The sequence below is a fragment of the Pseudophryne corroboree genome, chromosome 6, assembly GCF_028390025.1.
Source record: "Pseudophryne corroboree isolate aPseCor3 chromosome 6, aPseCor3.hap2, whole genome shotgun sequence".
NCBI classification, from domain to species: domain Eukaryota; kingdom Metazoa; phylum Chordata; class Amphibia; order Anura; family Myobatrachidae; genus Pseudophryne; species Pseudophryne corroboree.
This window is the reverse complement of record NC_086449.1, coordinates 456008190-456024496: the sequence shown is the minus strand read 5'-3', so window position 1 is coordinate 456024496 and position 16307 is coordinate 456008190. Positions and strand designations below refer to the sequence as shown.

Sequence of the window (16307 nt, the reverse complement as noted above, 5' to 3'; positions counted from 1 at the left end):
CCCCCTCCCCCTCTCCCCCTCCCCCTCCCCCTCCCCCTCCCCCTCTCCCCCTCCCCCCTCCCCCTCCCCCCCTCCCCCTCCCCCCCTCCCCCTCCCCCTCCCCCTCTCCCCCTCCCCCTCCCCCTCTCCCCCTCCCCCTCCCCCTCCCCCTCTCCCCCTCCCCCCCGCCCCTCTCCTCCCCCCCGCCCTCCTCCCTCCTCCTCCTCCACCCTCCTCCTCCCTCCTCCTCCCCCTCTACTCCCCCTCCTCCTCCGGGTTCCTCATCTCATGAGATTGAATAGAGGTTGTCGGATCCATTCTGACAAATGCATGTCGGAATGGATCCGACGCCAATTTACAGTCAGTACCAGGAAGCTGTAATGGCAGACGGGTGACCCGGTGGTGGGGGTGTGTGAAGTTTCTTCATTCCCCCCGTCACCCGACTCCATAGCAGTGCAAGCTAATATGGATGAGATTGTCCATATTGGCTTGCGTGCATAAGCGACCCGGCACCAACGATGAACGTGCATCGTTCATCATTGGTGCCTACACACTGAATGATATGAATAAGTTCTCGTTCATTAATGAATGAGAATGTTCATATCATTCAGTTATATCGCCTAATGTGTAGGCGCAATAAGCCTAGGTACACACTATACAATTATGTGTCAGATAACTGCCAGATTTAGCTGGTTGGAATGAAAATTTGATAATGGGTGAGAGCAAATGGTAATTGATCATTTACTCCCAAAAACGGCAAAATGGACAAAAACAGTCGTTCATCCAAGTTGGTTAAATTTGCGTTTAACCAATTTGTATGAATGACAGGTTTTGTTAGTTTTCCAGTGCTTGGGAGCAAATGGTCGATTGTCATTTGCTCTCATCCATTACTAGATTTTCATTCCAACCAGCTAGATCTGGCAGATTATCTGCTAGCTAAGTGTATAGTGTGTCCCTAGTTTAAAGCATCTGAGCTATCTGGTCAAAGTTTTTTTTCATTAGACTTCAGTGAATCAAGTCTGAATCACTGCTTGATTTTAGCTGTTTGGTGCAGATTTACCTAAAATTCACTGAATATTTATCACCTTCTAGGAAATCAGGTCAGTTATAAAGAATTAGGACATACTGTACAGTACAGGGGTCTACTCATGTAGCAGTGAAAAGCCCATAATCAGTGATAACAGGGCTTTTCACTGCTTTCTGCTATTCACGGAAGGGGTGACCGTGTAGAAATCTCTGCAGCAGTTCACCTGGTTAGTTTAGATATTGCTTCCCCATACACTAGTATGGGATGAGCGATTCAAAGAAGCCCTGAAAGCTCTGCTTTCCGTTTCGCAAAATCAGTTCGCCATCAGGATGGCATAAGGAGGCTTGTTAGGGGAGAAGAGCAGTGAAGACAGCTGTCTCCCTGCCTTCTTCCCATCCGCCTCTTAGATGGGTATGGGTCATTAGGTCGACAGGGTGACTAGGTCGACATGGGTTTAAAAAAAAAAAACTTTTCTGGTGTCGTTTTCTTCGTAAAAAGTGACTGGGAACCCCACTTAGTGCACCGTGTCCCCTCGTATGGCTCGCCATGCTTCGAGCGAGGTGCCTTGCTGCGCTCGGCACAGGTTACAGAGGCACATGCAGAAGCACATTTGACGCGACCTCCTTATTACGACATGAGTGTTACAAGCTATTTATCAGCTAACGTTCCTGCATGTGCCCTGTACACACACCAGTACAATCATCGGCCATTCACCCAATATCTGGAGAGCAGGCTAATGATTGTGTAGGTGTGTACCCAGCTTTACTGTGTGGGGTTGAATATGTATGTTGCATCAGAAAGGTATCTTGTGTAAATGGACGCACACTTCACAAGTATTTCTAATGTACATACATTTGAAAGCACAGATTTAAATAGACTATTTTTTAACAAATTTTATTTATAAAATATTTCTATTTTAATGTAAGTTCTTCTGTGACTGATATGCAGCTATCTGTGTAGTTTGTGGAGATCAGCCCTATTTGCTGAATTTCAGCATCTTAACTATCTAATCCCATGTTAGCTGTCCATCTATGACCACATGCACTAGCTGATAGTAATTGGGAAGCAGGGCTTGTTTGACATTGGTGGGTCTATTCCAAGGCAATGAAACCCGGCTAATTTTCCAAACAAAAACATTCAACCCATTTGCGTGTGTATACATATCCAGTGTATGTAATTTTGAATGTTTTAATTTCTCCAGTAGTCTTAGTTTTATTTGTAGTATGTTAAAAATAAAATGAACAGGCCGCAGTAGAAATGAAAACACCCGAAAATGATGCCAAGACCAACCCACAATTGAATCCTATATTAGGACAGTGTTTAAAGTGGTTCGGACATGTCTGCAGAATGGAGCCAAAAAAATAAAGAATATCATACCAGTGCCTAAATAACACACTCCCGGATGGATGGAAAACAGCACGTGATGTGCCATAGAAAACAAGGCTAGAGCAGATTGGCCAAGGCATTCAAACATTGCCTTTCCATTGATGATGCCAAGCAAGCCACCCTAAACCGATCCCTGTGGTGTGGGATTATTAGAGATTTCCGGCCTTTGGCTGTCACAGTGCCGGCAATCTTGCCCTTCCAGCGCTAACAGTTAAGTCTAATACCCCTTTCAGACCCCCAGCTTTGAACACAGGTTATTGCACATGAGTGCGTATAACCCGTGTTCATGTGCGGTCTGAAAGGTGCAAGGTTAAATATCCCGGTTCAACCCAGTATTTCAACCTTGGTAGCAACCAGGGTTGAGTTTGTGTTCAGCCTGGCTCACTGTGCGGTGTGAACGGGAGCCAGATTGATGCGACCGGTTTCCCATTCACTCTGTGTGGACGGGCGGCGCTTGGAGATCATTTGATCTCCAAGCGCCGTCACCAACCCGGTAATATGCCGGGTTGCAGACAGGCGGTGGGGGCCCTCGGGCAGGTCTCACACTGGGAGCTCCCGTTTCTGGCTCCTGGTTGCAACCCGCCTCAGGCGGTCTGAAAGGGGTAAAAGTAAGTCTAAGCTGTATGTGACCACTGATGTGTGATCGTTCATGCCAGTGTCCACCGATCATTCTCCTGCCACTGTTAGTGTAAAGGCCAGTACTCACGGCCCGATTTGGAAGAGATGTGTGCTAAGCGAACCGCTCAGCACACATCTCTCCCGCCGCTCAGCACAGCGCGATGTGTGCTGAGCATGCGGAGGGAGAGGGGGGGGTGGGGGGGTGCTCATTTCACCCAGTTGGTGAAGTGAGCGACCTGCTCTAGCACCAGCGATAGCGCATCGCTATCGCTGTAGGGGCTACGCACGGAGTGATCACTGCTTAAAATCTAAGCAATGTAGTCAGATTACTTAGATTTTAAGCAGCGATCGCTCCGTGAGTACCCCCCTTAAGCTGTGCCCATTCTTCAGCAGCAGCCCTGCCGATCCTCATGCTCCTCCCCCCACCACTGACAGGGGCAGCCATGGCAGTGAGTGATGAACATGAGGCTGGTGAAAGAATAGGCAGACACTGCTGACCTGTGTCTGCCTACTTATCGTTAAGTTGGGGGAAGTTGGAAACTTAACACTAGAACAATTAGTTGGGAAAAATCAGACTTTTTATTTCTCTAACGTCCTAGTGGATGCTGGGGACTCCGTAAGGACCATGGGGAATAGACGGGCTCCGCAGGAGACATGGGCACTTTTAAGAAAAAAATTGGATTCTGGCTCCTCCCTCTATGTCCCTCCTCCAGACCTCAGTTTGAATCTGCGCCCGGACGAGCTGGGTGCTGTTTAGTGAGCTCTCCTGAGCTTGCTATAAGAAAGTATTTTGTTAGGTTTTTATATTTTCAGGGAGCTCTGCTGGCAACAGACTCACTGCATCGTGGGACTGAGGGGAGAGAAGCAGCCCTACTCTCTGCAGATAGGTCCTGCTTCTTAGGCTACTGGGCACCATTAGCTCCAGAGGGATCGTACACAGGATCTCACCCTTTGTCGTCCGATCCCGGAGCCGCGCCGCCGTCCCCCTCGCAGAGCCAGAAGACAGAAGCCGGGTGAAAGAAGCAAGAAGACTTCGAAATCGGCGGCAGAAGACTTCAGTCTTCACTGAGGTAGCGCACAGCACTGCAGCTGTGCGCCATTGCTCCCACACTACACCCACATACTCCGGTCACTGTAAGGGCGCAGGGGGGGGGGGGCGCCCTGGGCAGCAATTAGAACCTCTTGGCAAAAGTTGGACATATATACAGTTGGGCACTGTATATATGTATGAGCCCCCGCCATAATATTGTACATAAACGCGGGACAGAAGCCCGCCGCTGAGGGGGCGGGGCTTCTTCCTCAGCACTCACCAGCGCCATTTTTTCTCCACAGCTCCGCTGAGAGGAAGCTCCCCAGGCTCTCCGCTGCAGATACACGGTAGAAGAGGGTAAAAAAGAGAGGGGGCACATAATTATGTGCAAAAATCATTATTACAGCGACTACTGGGTTAACACTAAGTTACTGTGTGATTCCTGGGTTATATAGCGCTGGGGTGTGTGCTGGCATACTCTCTCTCTGTCTCTCCAAAGGGCCTTGTGGGGGAACTGTCTTCAAAAAGAGCATTCCCTGTGTGTGTGGTGTGTCGGTACGCTTGTGTCGACATGTTTGACGAGGAAGGCTATGTGGAAACAGAGCGGGAGCAAATGAATGTGGTGTCTCCGCCGACGGCGCCGACACCTGATTGGATGGATATGTGGAAGGTTTTAAATGATAATGTTAATTCCTTGCATAAAAGGTTGGATAAAGCTGAAGCCTTAGGACAGTCAGGGTCTCAGCCCATGCCTAATCCTATGTCGCAGAGGCCGTCAGGGTCTCAGAAGCGCCCACTATCCCAAATTGTTGACACAGATACCGACATGGACTCTGACTCCAGTGTCGATTACGATGATGCAAAGTTACAGCCAAAATTGGCTAAATCCATCCGTTATATGATTATAGCAATTAAGGATGTGTTGCACATCACAGAGGAAACCCCAGTCCCAGACAAGAGGGTTCATATGTATGGGGAAAAAAGGCAGGTGGTGACCTTTCCCCCTTATGTGAAAAGGCTTGGGAATCTCCAGATAAAAAACTGCAGATTTCCAAACGGATGCTTATGGCGTATCCTTTCCCGCCAACGGACAGGTTACGCTGGGAATCCTCCCCTAGGGTGGACAAAGCTTTAACACGCTTATCCAAGAGGGTAGCCCTGCCGTCACAGGATACGGCCACCCTAAAAGATGCTGCGTATAGAAAGCAAGAGGGTACCCTGAAGTCCATTTATACACATTCAGGTACCTTACTAAGGCCGGCAATTGCGTCGGCCTGTGTGTGTAGCGCTGTAGCAGCATGGACGGATACCTTATCTGAGGAACTTGATACCTTAGACAAGGATACTATATTAATGACCCTGGGGCATATAAAAGACGCTGTCCTATATATGAGAGATGCTCAAAGAGACATTAGCCTACTGGGCTCTAGAATAAATGCAATGTCGATTTCTGCCAGAAGGGTCCTGTGGACTCGGCAATGGACAGGTGATGCCGACTCAAAAAGGCATATGGAGGTTTTACCTTACAAGGGTGAGGAATTGTTTGGGGAGGGTCTCTCGGACCTGGTCTCCACAGCTACTGCTGGAAAGTCAAATTTTTTGCCATATGTTTCCTCACAACCTAAGAAAGCACCGTATTACCAAATGCAGTCCTTTCGATCACAAAAAGGCAAGAAAGTCCGAGGTGCGTCCTTTCTTGCTAGAGGCAGGAGCAGAGGAAGGAAGCTGCACAACACAGCTAGTTCCCAGGAACAGAAGTCCTCCCCGGCTTCCACTAAATCCACCGCATGACGCTGGGGCTCCACAGGCGGAGCTAGGCCCGGTGGGGGCGCGTCTCCGACATTTCGGCCACAAGTGGGTTCACTCCCAGGTGGATCCCTGGGAGATAGAGATTGTGTCTCAGGGATACAAGCTGGAATTCGAAGAGCTGCCCCCTTACCGATACCTCAAATCGGCCTTGCCAGCTTCCCCCTTAGAGAGGCAAATGGTGTTAGCTGCAATTCACAAATTGTATCTTCAGCAGGTGGTGGTCAAGGTTCCCCTCCTTCAACAAGGAGAGGGTTATTATTCGACCATGTTTGTGGTAGAGGATTGTCATTACCAATTTCAGACGTTGCCGTTTGGTCTCTCCACGGCACCGAGAATATTTACCAATGTAATGGCGGAAATGATGGTACTCCTGCGGAAGCAAGGGGTCACAATTATCCCATACTTGGACGATCTCCTCATAAAAGCGAGGTCAAGAGAGCAGTTGCTGATCAGCGTAGCACACTCTCGGGAAGTGTTACAACAGCACGACTGGATTCTAAATATTCCAAAGTCGCAGTTGATTCCTACGACTCATCTGCCTTTCCTGAGCATGATTCTGGACACAGACCAGAAGAGGGTTTATCTCCCGATGGAGAAGGCTCAGGAGCTCATGACACTGGTCAGAGACCTATTAAAACCAAAACAGGTATCGGTGCATCACTGCACGAGAGTCCTGGGAAAGATGGTGGCATCATACGAGGCCATTCCCTTCGGCAGGTTCCATGCGAGGACCTTTCAATGGGATCTGTTGGACAAGTGGTCCGGATCACATCTTCAGATGCATCGGTTGATAACCCTATCCCCCAGGTCCAGGGTGTCTCTCCTGTGGTGGCTGCAGAGTGCTCACCTTCTCGAAGGTCGCAGATTCGGCATTCAGGACTGGGTCCTGGTGACCACGGATGCAAGCCTCTGAGGGTGGGGGGCAGTCACACAGGGAAGAAATTTCCAAGGGCTGTGGTCAAGTCAGGAGACTTGCCTTCACATCAACATCCTGGAACTAAGGGCCATATACAACGCCCTACGTCAAGCAGAGTCCCTGCTTCGCGACCAACCGGTTCTGATTCAGTCAGACAACATCACCGCAGTGGCTCATGTAAACCGCCAAGGCGGCACAAGGAGCAGGGTGGCGATGGTAGAAGCCACCAGAATTCTTTGCTGGGCGGAGAATCACGTAAGCGCAGTGTTCATTCCGGGAGTGGACAACTGGGAAGCAGACTTCCTCAGCAGGCACGATCTCCACCCGGGAGAGTGGGGACTTCATCAAGAAGTCTTAACGCAGATTGCAAGTCGGTGGGAACTGCCACAGGTGGACATGATGGCATCCCGCCTCAACAAAAAGCTACAGAGATATTGCGCCAGGTCAAGGGACCCTCAGGCGATAGCTGTGGACGCACTGGTGACACCGTGGGTGTTCCAGTCGGTCTGTGTATTTCCTCCTCTTCCTCTCATACACAGGGTGCTGAGAATCATAAGAAAAAGAGGAGTGAGAACAATACTCATTGTTCCGGATTGGCCAAGAAGGACTTGGTATCCAGATCTGCAAGAGATGCTCACAGAGGACCCGTGACCTCTTCCTCTAAGACAGGACTTGTTGCAACAGGGGCCCTTACTTACTGCGGCTGCGTTTGACGGCATGGCGGTTGAACGCCGGATCCTAGCAGAAAAAGGCATTCCGGATGAAGTTATTCCTACGCTGATAAAGGCTAGGAAGGACGTGACGGCTCAACATTATCACCAGTGGCACCATGGGATCTTAACGTGGTGTTGAGTTTCCTGAAATCACACTGGTTTGAACCACTCAAAACGGTGGAATTGAAATATCTCACGTGGAAGGTGGTCATGCTATTACTGGCTTCGGCTAGGTGTGTGTCAGAATTGGCGGCTTTGTCACATAAAAGCCCTTATCTGGTTTTCCATGCGGATAGAGCAGAATTGCGGATCCGCCCACAATTTCTGCCGAAAGTGGTTTCATCCTTTCATATAAACCAACCTATTGTGGTGACTGTGGCTACTACTGACTTGGAGGATTCCGAGTCACTGGATGTGGTCAGGGCTTTGAAGGTTTATGTAGCCAGAACGGCTAAGGTCAGGAAAACAGAATCTTTGTTTATCCTGTATGCTTCCAACAAGCTTGGGGTGCCTGCTTCAAAGCAAACGATTGCTCGCTGGATCTGTAACACGATTCAGCAGGCTCATTCTGCGGCTGGGTTGCCGCTGCCTAAATCAGTTAAGGCCCATTCCACAAGAAAGGTGGGCTCTTCTTGGGCGGCTGCCCGAGGGTCTCGGCATTACAGCTTTGCCGAGCGGCTACTTGGTCAGGTTCAAAACCTTTGAAAAGTTCTACAAGTTTGATACCCTGGCTGAGGAGGACCTTGTGTTTGCTCATTCGGTGCTGCAGAGACATCCGCACTCTCCCGCCCGTTTGGGAGCTTTGGTATAATCCCCATGGTCCTTACGGAGTCCCCAGCATCCACTAGAACGTTAGAGAAAATAAGATTTTACTTGCCGGTAAATCTATTTCTCGTAGTCAGTAGTGGATGCTGGGCGCCCGTCCCAAGTGCGGACTTCTCCTGCAATGCTTGTATATAGTTATTGCTTAAATAAGGGTTATGTTATAGTTGCATCAGGGTTGATCTGATGCTCTGTTGTTGTTCATACTGTTAACTGGGTAAAGTTATCACAAGTTATACGGTGTGGCTGGTATGAGTCTTAGCCTGGATTCCCAAAATCCTTTCCTTGTACTGTCAGCTCTTCCGGGCACAGTTTCTCTAACTGAGGTCTGGAGGAGGGACATAGAGGGATTAGCCAGAGCACACCAGAATCTAAATTCTTTCTTAAAGTGCCCATGTCTCCTGCGGAGCCCGTCTATTCCCCATGGTCCTTACGGAGTCCCCAGCATCCACTACGGACTACGAGAAATAGATTTACCGGTAAGTAAAATCTTATTTCTCTGACGTCCTAAGTGGATGCTGGGGACTCCGTCAGGACCATGGGGATAGCGGCTCCGCAGGAGACAGGGCACAAAATTTAAAAGTTTGACCACTAGGTGGTGTGCACTGGCTCCTCCCCCTATGACCCTCCTCCAAGCCTCAGTTAGGTTTTTGTGCCCGTCCGAGCAGGGTGCAATCTAGGTGGCTCTCCTAAAGAGCTGCTTAGAAAAAGTTTTGTTAGGTTTTTTATTTTCAGTGAGTCCTGCTGGCAACAGGCTCACTGCAACGAGGGACTTAGGGGAGAAGAAGTGAACTCACCTGCGTGCAGGATGGATTGGCTTCTTAGGCTACTGGACACTAGCTCCAGAGGGACGATCACAGGTACAGCCTGGATGGGTCACCGGAGCCGCGCCGCCGACCCCCTTGCAGATGCCGAAAAGAGAAGAGGTCCAGAAACCGGCGGCTGAAGACTTCTCAGTCTTCATGAGGTAGCGCACAGCACTGCAGCTGTGCGCCATTGTTCTCGGCACACTTCACACCAACGGTCACTGAGGGTGCAGGGCGCTGGGGGGGGGGCGCCCTGGGCAGCAATGAAAAGTACCTATTCTGGCTAAAATACATCACATATAGCCCCTGGGGCTATATGGATGTATTTAACCCCTGCCAGGTTTTCAGAAAAACCGGGAGAAGAAGCCCGCCGAAAAGGGGGCGGGGCCTATTCTCCTCAGCACACAGCGCCATTTTCCTACACGGCTCCGCTGCTAGGAAGGCTCCCAGGCTCTCCCCTGCACTGCACTACAGAAACAGGGTAAAAACAGAGAGGGGGGGCACTTATTTGGCGATATTAATAATATTTAAGCTGCTATAAGGGGAACACACTTATTTAAGGTTGTCCCTATATATTTATAGCGCTTGGGTGTGTGCTGGCAAACTCTCCCTCTGTCTCCCCAAAGGGATAGTGGGGTCCTGTCTTCTATCAGAGCATTCCCTGTGTGTCTGCTGTGTGTCGGTACGCGTGTGTCGACATGTATGAGGACGATGTTGGCGTGGAGGCGGAGCAATTGCCTGTAATGGTGATGTCACCCCCTAGGGAGTCGACACCGGAATGGATGGCTTTGTTTATGGAATTACGTGATAGTGTCAGCACGCTGCAAAAGTCGGTTGACGACATGAGACGGCCGGCAAACCAGTTAGTACCTGTCCAGGCGTCTCAAACACCGTCAGGGGCTGTAAAACGCCCTTTACCTCAGTCGGTCGACACAGACACGGACACCGAATCCAGTGTCGACGGTGAAGAAACAAACGTATTTTCCAGTAGGGCCACACGTTATATGATCACGGCAATGAAGGAGGCTTTGCATATCTCTGATACTGCAAGTACCACAAAAAGGGGTATTATGTGGGGTGTGAAAAAACTACCTGTAGTTTTTCCTGAATCAGAGGAGTTGAATGAAGTGTGTGATGAAGCGTGGGTTACCCCCGATAGAAAACTGCTAATTTCAAAGAAGTTATTGGCATTATACCCTTTCCCGCCAGAGGTTAGGGCGCGCTGGGAAACACCCCCTAGGGTAGATAAGGCGCTCACACGCTTATCAAAACAAGTGGCGTTACCGTCTCCAGAGACGGCCGCCCTCAAGGATCCAGCTGATAGGAGGCTGGAGAATACACTAAAAAGTATATACACACATACGGGTGTTATACTGCGACCAGCAATCGCCTCAGCCTGGATGTGCAGTGCTGGGGTGGCTTGGTCGGAGTCACTGACTGAAAATATTGATACCCTGGATAGGGACAGTATTTTATTGACTATAGAGCATTTAAAGGATGCATTTCTTTATATGCGAGATGCACAGAGAGATATTTGCACTCTGGCATCAAGAGTAAGTGCGATGTCCATATCTGCCAGAAGAAGTTTATGGACGCGACAGTGGTCAGGTGATGCGGATTCCAAACGGCATATGGAAGTATTGCCGTATAAGGGGGAGGAATTATTTGGGGTCGGTCTATCGGATTTGGTGGCCACGGCAACAGCTGGGAAATCCACCTTTTTACCTCAGGTCACCTCCCAGCAGAAAAAGACAGTCTTTTCAGCCGCAGTCCTTTCGTTCCTATAAGAACAAGCGGGCAAAAGGACATTCATATTTGCCCCGAGGCAAAGGAAAGGGTAAGAGACTGCAGCAAGCAGCTCCTTCCCAGGAGCAGAAGCCCTCCCCGGCTTCTGCAAAGGCCTCAGCATGACGCTGGGACCTTACAAGCGGACTCAGGGGCGGTGGGGGGTCGCCTCAAGAATTTCAGCGCACAGTGGGCTCACTCGAAGGTGGACCCCTGGATCCTGCAGGTAGTATCTCAGGGTTACAGGTTGGAATTCGAGAAGTCTCCCCCTCGCCGGTTCCTAAAGTCTGCTTTGCCAACGTCTCCCTCCGACAGGGCGACGGTATTCGAAGTTATTCACAAGCTGTATTCTCAGCAGGTGATAGTCAAGGTACCCCTTTTACAACAGGGAAAGGGGTATTACTCCACGCTATTTGTGGTACCGAAGCCGGACGGCTCGGTAAGACCTATTCTAAATCTGAAATCTCTGAACCTGTACATACAAAAATTCAAGTTCAAGATGGAGTCACTCAGAGCAGTGATAGCGAATCTGGAAGAAGGGGATTTTATGGTGTCCTTGGACATCAAGGATGCTTACCTTCATGTCCCAATTTGCCCTTCACACCAAGGGTACCTCAGGTTCGTGGTACAAAACTGTCCTTATCAGTTTCAGACGCTGCCGTTTGGATTGTCCACGGCACCCCGGGTCTTTACCAAGGTAATGGCCGAAATGATGATCCTTCTTCGAAGAAAAGGCGTATTAATTATCCCTTACTTGGACGATCTCCTGATAAGGGCAAGGTCCAGAGAACAGCTGGAGGTCGGAGTAGCACTAACCCAAGTAGTGCTCCAAAAGCACGGGTGGATTCTGAATTTTCCAAAATCCCAACTGATCCCGACGACACGTCTGCTGTTCCTAGGGATGATTCTGGACACTGTTCAGAAAAAGGTATTTCTTCCTGAGGAGAAAGCCAGGGAGTTATCCGAACTCGTCAGGAACCTCCTAAAACCAGGGAAAGTGTCTGTGCATCAATGCACAAGAGTCCTGGGAAAAATGGTGGCTTCTTACGAAGCGATTCCATTCGGCAGATTCCATGCACGAATTTTTCAGTGGGATCTACTGGACAAATGGTCCGGATCGCATCTGCAGATGCATCAGCGGATAAATTTGTCGACAAGGACAAGGGTGTCTCTGCCATGGTGGTTGCAGAGTGCTCATCTGTTAGAGGGCCGCAGATTCGGCATACAGAACTGGGTCCTAGTGACCACGGATGCCAGCCTGAGAGGCTGGGGAGCGGTCACACAGGGAAGAAACTTCCAGGGCTTGTGGTCAAGCCTGGAAACATCTCTTCACATAAATATACTGGAACTAAGAGCAATTTACAATGCTCTAAGCCTGGCAAAACCTCTGCTTCAGGGTCAGCCGGTGTTGATCCAGTCGGACAACATCACGGCAGTCGCCCACGTAAACAGACAGGGCGGCACAAGAAGCAGGAGGGCAATGGCAGAAGCTGCAAGGATTCTTCGCTGGGCAGAAAATCATGTGATAGCACTGTCAGCAGTGTTCATCCCGGGAGTGGACAACTGGGAAGCAGACTTCCTCAGCAGACACGATCTTCACCCGGGAGAGTGGGGACTTCATCCAGAAGTCTTCCACATGATTGTGGTCCATTGGGAAAGACCAATGGTGGACATGATGGCGTCCCGCCTCAACAAAAAACTGGACAGGTATTGCGCCAGGTCAAGAGACCCTCAGGCAATAGCTGTGGACGCTCTGGTAACACCATGGGTGTACCAGTCAGTGTATGTGTTCCCTCCTCTGCCTCTCATACCCAAGGTACTGAGAATTATACGGCAAAGGGGAGTAAGAACGATACTCGTGGCTCCGGACTGGCCAAGAAGGACTTGGTACCCGGAACTTCAGGAGATGCTCACGGAAGATCCGTGGCCTCTACCTCTAAGAAGGGACCTGCTTCAGCAGGGACCGTGTCTATTCCAAGACTTACCGCGGCTGCGTTTGACGGCATGGCGGTTGAACGCCGGATCCTAAGGGAAAAAGGCATTCCGGAAGAGGTCATCCCTACCCTGGTCAAAGCCAGGAAGGAGGTGACTGCACAACATTATCACCGCATTTGGAGAAAATATGTTGTGTGGTGTGAGGCCAGGAGGGCCCCGACGGAGGAATTTCAACTGGGTCGATTCCTACATTTCCTGCAAACAGGATTGTCTATGGGCCTCAAATTGGGGTCCATTAAGGTTCAAATTTCGGCCCTGTCGATTTTCTTCCAGAAAGAATTGGCTTCAGTTCCTGAAGTCCAGACTTTTGTAAAAGGAGTACTACATATACAGCCCCCGATTGTGCCTCCAGTGGCACCGTGGGATCTCAATGTAGTTTTGGATTTTCTCAAATCCCATTGGTTTGAGCCACTCAAATCGGTGGATTTGAAATATCTTACATGGAAAGTAACCATGCTACTGGCCCTGGCTTCGGCCAGGAGAGTGTCAGAATTGGCGGCTTTATCGTACAAAAGCGCATATCTGATTTTCCATTTGGACAGGGCAGAACTGCGGACGCGTCCTCAGTTTCTCCCTAAGGTGGTATCAGCGTTTCACCTGAACCAGCCTATTGTGGTGCCTGCGGCTACTAGCGATTTGGAGGACTCCAAGTTGCTGGACGTTGTCAGAGCATTAAAAATATATATTTCAAGGACGGCTGGAGTCAGGAAGTCTGACTCGCTGTTTATACTGTATGCACCCAACAAGCTGGGTGCTCCTGCGTCTAAGCAGACGATTGCTCGTTGGATTTGTAGCACAATTCAACTTGCACATTCTGTGGCAGGCCTGCCACAGCCTAAATCTGTCAATGCCCACTCCACAAGGAAGGTGGGCTCATCTTGGGCGGCTGCCCGAGGGGTCTCGGCATTACAACTCTGCCGAGCAGCTACGTGGTCAGGGGAGAACACGTTTGTAAAATTCTACAAATTTGATACCCTGGCTAAGGAGGACCTGGAGTTCTCTCATTCGGTGCTGCAGAGTCATCCGCACTCTCCCGCCCGTTTGGGAGCTTTGGTATAATCCCCATGGTCCTGACTGAGTCACCAGCATCCACTTAGGACGTCAGAGAAAATAAGAATTTACTCACCGGTAATTCTATTTCTCGTAGTCCGTAGTGGATGCTGGGCGCCCATCCCAAGTGCGGATTGTCTGCAATACTTGTACATAGTTATTGTTACAAAAATCGGGTTATTATTGTTGGGAGCCTTCGTTTAAGAGGCTCTTTTCGGTTATCATACTGTTAACTGGGTTCAGATCACAAGTTGTACAGTGTGATTGGTGTGGCTGATATGAGTCTTACCCGGGATTCAAAATCCTTCCTTATTGTGTACGCTCGTCCGGGCACAGTATCCTAACTGAGGCTTGGAGGAGGGTCATAGGGGGAGGAGCCAGTGCACACCACCTAGTGGTCAAACTTTTAAATTTTGTGCCCTGTCTCCTGCGGAGCCGCTATCCCCATGGTCCTGACGGAGTCCCCAGCATCCACTACGGACTACGAGAAATAGAATTACCGGTGAGTAAATTCTTATTTTTTTCCGACTATTTGGACCGACCATTATTTTACGTGTTTCAGTGTTTGGAAGCAAACGAACAATTATTGTTTTCTCTCATGCACTGCCTGATTATTCCAACCAGCCAACTACGTTGCTGTTTGGGACAAAATGGTTCTGGTGTATGGCCAGCTTTACAGCTTGGTCTTTGGAGCCATTTGGTATCTAATGGCATGTAACTAACCAGGTAATACATTGTAATCTCAACTGGTGTACTTTTTTCCAACAGTGTTTGTTGCCAAAACCCTGTTGTCATTAGTGCTATTTAATACTTGAGTCAAGTGGAAAAACAGCCACAGAATACAGCTTCTAAATAACACTTTTTATTTTTGTACTGACTAAGCTGGAAAGAGCCTTATGATATGCTTCCATATCAAACTTATTGTTTTGATATTAGGTGGGAATGATGGACAATTTCTCGGGTGAAAATGCAGAGGATTAGCTGCATTAAGCAGCTTCTTCAGTGCAAAGTCACTTGTGGCCAGTCCTGAAGCACTACTTAATGTGGATTTCTGCTTGCACCTCCATGATACATGCATACTTCTGGCTGGTTGCGCAAATCAATTTAATAGCTCCCAGGCCCTTTAGATGGGAGCTAATTTCCTGCAACCCCCCATAGGATGAATTTATATATTTGAGTGATAGATAAGTACCCCCCCCCCAAAAAAAATAAATAAAAAAAAATAATAATACAAAATTGGATAAGTGTACGTAGCTAAAGTGTGAGGTTTGTAGGTAAAAGTCACACACGTACCTGCTAGCTCACTTTAGTTCACAAGATAATTCATCTTTTGAGTCCCTATAATCCTCTCTATCAAATTGTGACAGTTCTTTGTGTGTTTAATAACACCTTTGCAAACTTAGTTTTCTCCCCTGATAGGTCCTCACTTTGCTCTCGGAGTACATCTGAAATTACATTTGTTTCAAAATCTGCTCACAAAGTATTTTTAGGGGTGATGAAGAGGAAACAGCCAGGCAACTAGATGCAGATGCTATCTAGCAGATGCATTCAAAACTACAACTTTCAAACATCTTGCCGCACGTTTGAGACAGATAAGCTAAACAAAAAAATCTATAATGCAATCCTATATTATGTCATGGCTGCTAGCTCTCCATTACTTACAACAATACAAACAAGTTCCAAGAAATAATTTTCAGTTTAGAAAATAAAAGCCATACATTAAATAGAGGTATAGTCACACTTTCATGCTGGAAATTGTCAGTTTGGAATTTTTATTCAGAGTCATATGGATACATTTGCAGTGCACAAGGAGATTCATAACCTCACTCCTGATCCAAAGTATGGAGAGGCACGGCAGAACCTGACAAAACAGATGTCCGCTCCAAAAATACGAGATAACCTTTTTATTGTACATCTAGTGTATTGTTGTCATTGGTGTTGAACGTTCATTATGATGTACGTATTATTTATTTGGGACCTAAAGCAGCACTGGGAAAAAAAATAAAAAATTAAGTGTGAGCTGTAAGTTCTCAATCATAACTTCAAGTTTGTAATAATTCCAAAGGTAAAGTTCAAATTGTATTTTACTTGTATTCTTTCTAGACGGCAATTTGGACCTTGGGGTAATTTAGTTTCAAATAGCAGGTTTAGGGATATAGGTTGTCATGGACACCCACAATGGGAGAATAGCCTGTGTCGCCAGGATTCCGGCGTCAGCATTTCACTGCTTGTCGGGATCCCGCCATCTGTATTGTGATCACCGGGATACCAACTGGCGGTATGGTATGTTAACCACTTCTCGATGGATTAATTCAGTTGGAGCGTAATGTGTGACTGCTGCATGTGGTAACTAGTAATTATCGCAGTGTAC

General features: G+C 48.5%; 1 protein-coding gene across 2 annotated transcripts in view; it reads left to right on the top strand.

Moving 5' to 3' along the window:
- The window catches only part of LOC134932586 (transcriptional regulator QRICH1-like), a 146602-nt gene that overhangs the window by 1553 nt on the left and 128742 nt on the right, over positions 1 to 16307 (top strand). The window lies entirely within an intron of this gene.